Source organism: Phyllobates terribilis, unplaced genomic scaffold (assembly GCF_046119375.1).
Source record: "Phyllobates terribilis strain yellow unplaced genomic scaffold, ASM4611937v1 Scaffold_12__6_contigs__length_324123572, whole genome shotgun sequence".
NCBI lineage: Eukaryota > Metazoa > Chordata > Amphibia > Anura > Dendrobatidae > Phyllobates > Phyllobates terribilis.
The window spans coordinates 289,632,235-289,640,736 of record NW_027362772.1 but is presented as its reverse complement, the minus strand read 5'-3'; the positions used below and the strand labels follow the sequence as shown (position 1 = coordinate 289,640,736).

Sequence of the window (8,502 nt, the reverse complement as noted above, 5' to 3'; positions counted from 1 at the left end):
AGTTAAGTTCCAAGAAAATGCCATGATCACTGTAATAAATAAAAATGGTACGGTGAGTGTTATACAGCACCAACCTAGATCCAAATATCTGCAATATACATGGAAAATTGTTTAGCTGAATGACATGGTATCCATACGAGGCTGGATTAAAGTTGGTGGATGCCTTCACTTTTTGTGATCAGAACTATTGGGCTCCCAGGAGAATAGGCACTGCCCAAGTAACATAAAATCCTACACAAGACACTTGATGTTTGTTCCAAAATATAAACGTTATTAGAAAAAAATACACAACAGTCTAAGAGTCCAACAGTGGCAGAGACGACTCACGACACAGGGAGTAGACACAATGGAAAAGTAATGCTCCCTATGCAAATGGAAACATACTGTATAAGATCTGTATGAAATGGAGGCTTAGTTAAAAATGTGCAAATGCTGATATAAACTATAAGTTACGCAAAACAGGCAAAAAATTATAAATTGGGCATAATGTAAATCTATGCCCAAGAGGCATAGCAGATGTACAAAGACTCAAAAAACAGATATAATTAATGAAACTGATATTCACACACATACACGTTCCCATGTGGTGTGGCGCACGTTTCGGAGCAAGACTTCATCAGGGGGTTGGCGAAACACCAGCGGGAGAGCACAACTATACAATCTTCTGGCAGTAGAAATGCAGATTGGAAAAAAAATCAGCTGAACCTGTTGGCCCATGAACAAACCTTACATTGTTTTCATTTGTAATTGCTTACCTCATTCCACACACTCCCCCCACGGTCATTCTCATTGACTTTGCAATGATATATTCACATGGCATTGTAAATTACATGAGTATTTAAAATATAAGAAGAGATTTTGCATATGGTATAAATCTAATATGTCAGTGCAGCATTGTGACCGGCCATAAAGATCTACCTTTGATTCCGTGAGATTGATGATCGTCAGGTCAGAAATAACCTTTGTTATCCAGGTGCTGAGATAAAAGAAAAAATAATAAATATCATAAGTGGTAGAAGCCTATGTTGGATACAAACACTTGTTTTCTCTGCCAGTGGCCATTATATAGTATGGACATGAATAAGTGTGACTTTAATGTTATAACTGTATTCTGACACTGCTTACCACCATTGCCTATTTCTACTTGAATAATCCTCTTTGCACAACTCTTTTAGTACTGTGCCATTTTTGTATGATATGTGGCACACGATTTTTTAATTTGAATTTAATAAAATGTTATTGGTTTTTCATTCTTCTTGTCAGTGGTTTCACCTTGAGAGGTTGTGCCAGGTAAGCGCAAATCCACTAATATTTAAAGGGAACCAGTCACATGAAAAAACGCTAATAACCTGCAGATATGGGGTTAATCTGCAGGTTAAGAGCGTTCTGAACCTGCTCCATGCCGGCAATTAGATCCCGGCTGCCAAGAGGTAGCAAACTTTATTCCTCCTGGCAGCGTTCAGGTTATAGTCATAGGAACCCGATCGCTGTCATTTAAAACTTATACTCGCTCCACAAAAATCAAGCTCCTATATGTCTATGCCGACAGAAAAATATGAAAGTTATGGCTCTCTGAAAAAAAGGGGGGAAAAAAACAAGAAGGCGCCTTCAAATATGAGAGACCTGGAGCAATTTGCATAAGAAGAAAAGTCCAAGATTCCAGCTGATGTAAGAAGCTTGTTGATGATTATAGTAAGTGATTGATTGCAGTTATTTATTCCAAAGGGTGCAACCAAATATTAAGATGAAGGTGCCAACAATTTTGTTCTGCCAATTTTTGGGTTTTTGTGTGAAATTATGTCGAAATTTGCCTTTATTTTCTGTTTTTTTGTGTTGTTCCAATACACACAAAGGAAATAAACCTGTGTATAACACAACATGTCTAACTGCAATAATGTTCTGGGAGAAATACTTCACTTTCTGCAACAATTTCAAGGGTGCCAACACTTTCGGCCATGACTGTATATGTAGCACCCTGAGGACTCGGCTGCTACAGGGGTATTGCACCTCAAACCAGAGGTGTGGTATTCCACTCCCGGGTAAGGATGGAGTGTGGGACTGAGCTTAGTAGGCTGCATGCACTACATACATCCCATTTCCGGGGGACAGAACTACGGTACTCCCACCAAGTAGATGTGCAGGTACGACAGCGTCTGTCCCTGGCTGGAGTGGGAAGGGGGGTGGAACATCCCAGTAGTGTAGGGGCAGATAGGGGGAGTACTCTGGGTAAAGCTAGGAGCCCATTGGGTGCTGGTCACCTGGGCTCACACATAGAGGGAGTATATATGGTGGGCACCATCTTAGGACAGGGTCAGTCAGTCAGTCAGTCAGTCTGAGGAGGAGCAGAGCAGAGGAGCTCAGCCAGGAGGGCTGACAGGGAGCTGTGGCTCCGGCTGGGCCCAGCTCCAGGGCCAGGCCTGAAGCAGAGAGGAAGAGGAAGAAGAAAGGCCCAGAGACGCAGGAAAGAGGGAACCCTGAGATCCCACGAGTGAGCTAAAAAGGGTGAAGGGTTGGCAGAAGAGGGCACCGGATCCCAAGCTGGCGGAGGCAAAAGTAACCCTTAACCAGGAACCGGAGGTCGTGGTCAAGTTTTGCCACGACCCTCACCACATCCACCAGAAAGGTACACCAAGAGTAGGGTCAGGAAAGCCAGAGAAGGTTCTACCATAGAAGGCCCAAGGAAACCGGACAAAGGTGGATCCCTGGTGGGGACGGCCAGGAGAAAGAGAGAGAGAGGGAAGCTCAGGACCACGCTCCAGAACTACCTGGGGGTTGGCCGAGTCCATGACCTGGTGGATGCAGCACGGCTCAGGTGGTCACTCAAGGCCAGAGTGACTGAAGGAACACCTGTGAGTAAAAACCCTGAAACTGCATCTCACGTCTTTGACTCTCCTTTCTGCACTATCACTACCCCCATCATCCGCACCAGCTGCCCTGAGGCCATACCCCTCCCGTTGGGGGTTATACCACCATCGCTGCACCCATACTACCGGCCTCAGCGGACTGTTCTGCAGCGGCGGCCTTGTGACTGCAAATCAACGGGTGGCGTAGTCGACACAGAAACAACATCTACCAAGACTGCCACACACTTAGTTTGACACCCTGGGCACGGACCGGGTCACCGCCACAAGGACTACTACCCCTATCTAGATCCGGCTCCGGGTATCCCTTGAACATGGCCCAGGGGGCGCGTCATATACATAAATATAAAATTGCAATATGAGATGGTAGAGCCCTTGGTATGTACTCACCAGTAGTCAGAAGGAGCCGGAATGCAGCTGTTTCCGCACATCTTCACCTTTTATACTCTTGCCAAATAGTTTTGGTTTCATTTTTAACGTTTTACATCTGCAAAACTTTTTTTTGTTTTCTTATCAAATGGACTTTTAAGTTATTCTTAGAATAGTTGAAGAAAGACATGTTCATGAAAAAGAAACTAGAACAATAGAGGATGAAAAAAATATGTTTTTCATTAACTCAATGAGAAAACAATAAATCTAAAAATATATATATATAAACTTGTTAGGGGAGTTTTACACATGCAATTTCTTTTTAATTTTTTTCATACAAACACAGGAGTGAATGCAAAAGAGGTGGGTGATGTGGGGACATCTGTGTGCTCTTACCATAGATACAAATCACAGCCGGACTGTGGGTATAAAAACCCCAAACTGACAGCTTGATAGATTTTCCACGAAGTTGTCAGTTTCGTCCTTAGACCCCGGGTGGGAGCATAACCTGTGTCCATAATATGGGCGCACGTAATCCGCTCAATTGAAACTGTTCTCATTTACTCAAAGTTTTCATTCTGTTTATTTTAAAACATGTAAAAGTTACTTACTTGTTTTTATGATGTTTTTCAGCCATTTATGAAGGTTGTGAGGTCCACTCCCTCCAGCCCGGATCTTACAAGTGGCTCATGGCCACAGATTCCCTTTAAAAAAACCTGCTGTGAAGGTTTGGGTGTGTCAGTTTTTGGCTTGCAAGCAGCAGAGCAAGAGGCTCTGCTCTGTACAGGCTTGTGTGAGGCTGAACACAGGCCTGTGAAGGCTCCGCATCTGACGCACCCTGAGTGACACGGCGCGGCCGTCTCCCATGGCAACAGGGTCTTACGAACTGTGTGGACATCCCAGCTGAGATCCGGAAGACTGCTTCTGTTTTGAACTGTGAGTTTTGCTGAATAAAGCTATTTAAGTTGGACTTTCCTTGGGTCACTGCCTCCTTTCTGCACAGTGTGAACACCGCCGCACTACAGTATGGTGGAGAATGCAGGTAGTGTGAACTGAGGCATACCCCAACGCCAGCTGCATGTCTGTTATTAGGCCTGCCACCTTGCAGCCCAGGCCCGCAGACAAAATGGAGGAGCTACTAAAGCAGTTGGTACTCACCCAGCGACAACAGCAGGGGCAGCAACAGAATCTCCAGCGGCAACAGCAGCACAATCAGCAGCAGCAGCTACTGTATCATCAGCAGCAAAAGACTAATGAACTGATTCTGCAACAGATTGCTGCCCTGTGAGAAATGGCCTCAACGCCGGTCCCGATCCATCGTGAGGCCCGGGACAAAGTAAGAGCAGCGTTGAGGAAGATGGGTCCTGAGGACGACATGGAAGCCTTCCTCACAGTCTTTGAACGCACAGCGGAGCGGGAGTGCCTGCCAGATGATCAGTGGGCTGAAGTGGTGGCTCCGTTTCTGATGGGCGATGCGCAGAAGGCCTACTTTGACCTCAGTCAGGAGGATGCCCAAGACTATGGGAAGCTAAAAGGTGAGATCCTTGCCCGACTGGGGGTTAATACCTATGTGCGAGCTTAACGTGTATACCAGTGGCCCGACCCGCCAGGTCTCAGGCGTATGACTTGCTGCAGCTGGTTAAAAAGTGGCTCAAGCCTGAGACCTTGACTCTGTCCCAGATGGTAGAGAGGGTGGTGGTCGACCGGCTTGTGAGAACTCTACCAGCCGCTATACAGCGTTGGGTGGGGCAAGGGAACCCGGGTAACCTGGACCAGCTGGTTAGCCTGATTGAGCGATATACGGCCACCCAGGACTTTGTATGGGACTCTGCCCCAATGCGAATGGCACGTCAGCCCCTGCAAGTCCAGGAGTCTGGGATAGGGCCACGTCCCTCTGCTGGGGACAGTCAGCACCGAGCCCATACTGAGGGGGTACTTTGGAGTGAGGGTGGCAGGAGACCAGCTTCCCCTAAATCGGCCTCCAGGACTAATGGTGCCACCGCTATTAGATGCTGGCGATGCCAGGGGCCAGGTTATATGGCTGCCAACTGCCCCCTGACTGTTGAACCCATGGACTGCGGGTACAACCGCAGGTTGTCTATGTATGCCCGGACCATCTACACTGCGGACCCTGTAGGTCCAACAAGCGAACCCCATCTGTGCCAAGTGCGCATCAATGGACATCGAGCGAAGGCTCTCTTGGACTCAGGGAGCCTAGTGACACTCGTCCATGGGTCATTGATCTCAGGATTAGAACCCACTGGGGGTAATGTCGGGATTGTGTGCATACATGTCGAACTTCGCGAGTATCCGACGGCGGAGGTTACCTTTTCCACTCCATGTGGAGAGGTTAAACATGTGGTGGGAGTGGTAAAGACTCTTCCTTAAGGGACTGTGCTGGGAAGAGATTAGCCACTGTTTTGGTCCTTATGGGAGACTAAAATTAACCCTCCCAGAATAAAGATGTGTCCGGACGAGGAACCCAAAGATCCCGAGTCAGTGGTACCTGCCGTAGGGGTCGCCCACCTAGGGATAGAGTGTGAACACGATAGGTTTCCCCTAGAGGTGTTGGCAGGAGAGGTCGAGGAGACCCCATAGATCCCAGAGCTGGAAGCATCCCGGGGAGTGTTTGGGACAGCTCAGCTGCAGGATCCTACCTTGACCCGAGCCCGGGAAAGGGTAATAGAGGTAAATGGGGTGGCTCAGCAACTGGGAGCAGAGTCTGTCTTTCCGAGCATGGCGGTCAACCAAGAGTTACTTTATCGGGTTGACAAAATCCGGGATGAGGTCGTGAAACAACTAGTGGTGCCTCAGTCGTACCATCGGGCGGTGCTAGAGATGGCCCACACACACCTGCTGGGTGGACACTTAGGGGTTAAAAAGACGCAAGAACGCATCTTGCAGCAGTTCTTTTGGCCTTGGATTTACGCTGATGTCTAGAGGTACTGCGAATCTTGCCCAGAATGTCAGCTGACCACACCCACAGCAAGCTTCCGTAGCCCATTGGTACCTCTGCCAGTTATAGAGGTACCTTTTGAACGGATTGCGATGGATTTGGTGGGGCCCATTGTAAAGTCTGCTCATGGCCACCAACATATACTTATGGTCGTTGATTATGCCATTCCTTACCAAGAGGCTATTCCGCTACGCCACACCTCAGCTAAACTTATTGCACGGAAGCAGTTTGCCATGTTCTGTCGCCTTGGGCTACCTAAGGAGATCCTGACGGATCAGGGGACTCCTTTTATGTCCAAGGTGACGAAGGAACTGTGCAAGCTGCTAAAAATAAAACCGTTACGCACGTTGGTGTACCACTCACAGACTGACGGGTTAGTAGAACTGTTCAATAAAACCCTCAAGTCCATGTTAAAAATGGTGGTTTCCAAGGGCGGGAGGGATTGGGACATGTTACTGCCCTATTTAATGATCGCTGTCCGTGAGGTACCACAGACTACCACAGGGTTCTCACCCTTTGAGTTACTGTATGGCAGGCATCCTAGGGGTCTGTTGTACATAGCCAAAGAGACGTGGGAACAGGAGCCTACCCCACATAGGAGTGTAATAGAATATGTGGCAAGTATGCAGGACTGGATCACGGCGGTCATGCCCATAGTAAAGGAACATCTCCTGAATGCTCAGGCAGCACAGAGTCAAGCATATAATAGAAAGGTCACAGTCAGGTGCTTTAAAGAAGGGGATCAGGTATTGGTGTTAGTGCCCACTGCTGAGAGTAAACTCTTGGTCAAGTGGCAAGGGCCATATGAAGTCCGGGAAAAGGTGGGGGGAGGTAAATTACAGAGTGTACCAACCCGGTAAGAGGAAGCCCGAACTGTTGTATCATGTCAATCTGCTTAAAGCCTGGAAAGACCGGGAATGTATGATTACGGAGGCGACTCCAGTCGTTTCGTCTGTGGACCCTCCAATGCCAGCCCGGGAGGAGACCGGAGGAGAGGTAAAGATAAGTCACGCTCTCACCAAACAGCAGCGGCGGGAGGCTCTGAGGTTAGTGCAGCAGAATACAGATGTATTCTCTGAACTACTTGGCCGCACCTCTGTCATCCAACATGATATTGTCACCGAACCTCGGGTAAGGGTGCGGATGAAACCGTACCTTGTACCTAAAGCCCGGAGGCAAGCCATTGTGGCTGAAGTGAAACAAATGCTCCACATAGGAGTCATCAAGGTGCCACTGACATAATCGGCAAAAGAAAAGACCGCCTTTGTAACATCAGAGGGTCTCTATCACTATGTCATCCTGCCTTTTGGTTTACATGGGGCCCCGGCCACCTTCCAGAGGTTGATGGACATAGTATTAGAGCCTTATCAGAAGTATGCATCGGCTTATTTAGATGACATCATCATCTTTAGTACCGACTGGCATACCCACCTGTCCCAGGTACAAGCGGTGCTGGATTCACTCAGAGTCGCGGGGCTAACAGCGAACCCCAAAAAATGGGCCACAGGTCTCGAGGAAACCCGATACTTAGGGTACGTGATTGGCCGTGGGGTTATCAAACCCCAAGTAAACAAGATTGAGGCCATTCAGAACTGGGCCAGGCCTTTGACTACCAAACAGGTGAGAGCGTTTCTCGACATCATTGGGTACTACCGCCGGTTTATACCTAATTTTGCTGGGAGATCGGCACCCCTGACCGATTTCCTAAAGGGGAAGAAGTCAGTCATGGTTCGGTGGAACCCTCAGGTGGAAGAAGCGTTCCAGGCCATGAAGTTGGCATTGTGTGGACAGCCAGTCCTTACCAGCCCCAACTTCAAAAAAGGCTTCATCGCGCAAATGGATGCCTCAGAGGTAGGCCTAGGAGCAGTAATGTCACAGGAGGTGAACGGAGAAGAACATCCGGTCACCTACTTGAGCAGGAAACTTACCCCGGCAGAAAGAAATTATAGCGTAGTGGAGAAGGAGTGCTTGGCAATTAAGTGGGCTTGGAGTCCCGACGCTATTATTTGCTTGGGCGACAGTTTCGCTTAGTTACGGACCATTCATCCCTCGTCTGGATGAGAAACGCAAAGGAGAGGAATGCTCGGGTCACCAGATGGTTCCTGTCCCTACAAAATTTAAGTTTTTTAGTGGAACATCGGGCTGGGAAGTACCAGGGAAATGCTGATGCCCTGTCACGGGCACCCTGTATGGTGACAAGTGTTCAACCCCACAAGTTTGAAGAGAGGTGGGGGAATATGTGAGGCAGTGACGGGAATCATATACGAGGGACGATATATATCCCCCAGAATGAGCAACGAAGCATATTGAACCAGC

At 48.1% G+C, this 8,502-nt stretch overlaps 1 long non-coding RNA gene across 1 annotated transcript; it reads right to left on the bottom strand.

Annotated features, from left to right (window-relative positions):
- Positions 1-918: 918 nt before the first annotated feature.
- On the bottom strand, positions 919-3,953 carry LOC141172697 (uncharacterized). Its single transcript, XR_012252520.1, has 3 exons — positions 3,842-3,953; positions 3,252-3,436; positions 919-976 (listed from the first exon to the last, which is right to left on the bottom strand). It is a non-coding gene; the product is annotated as an uncharacterized lncRNA (long non-coding RNA).
- Between the last annotated feature and the right edge of the window lie 4,549 nt (positions 3,954-8,502).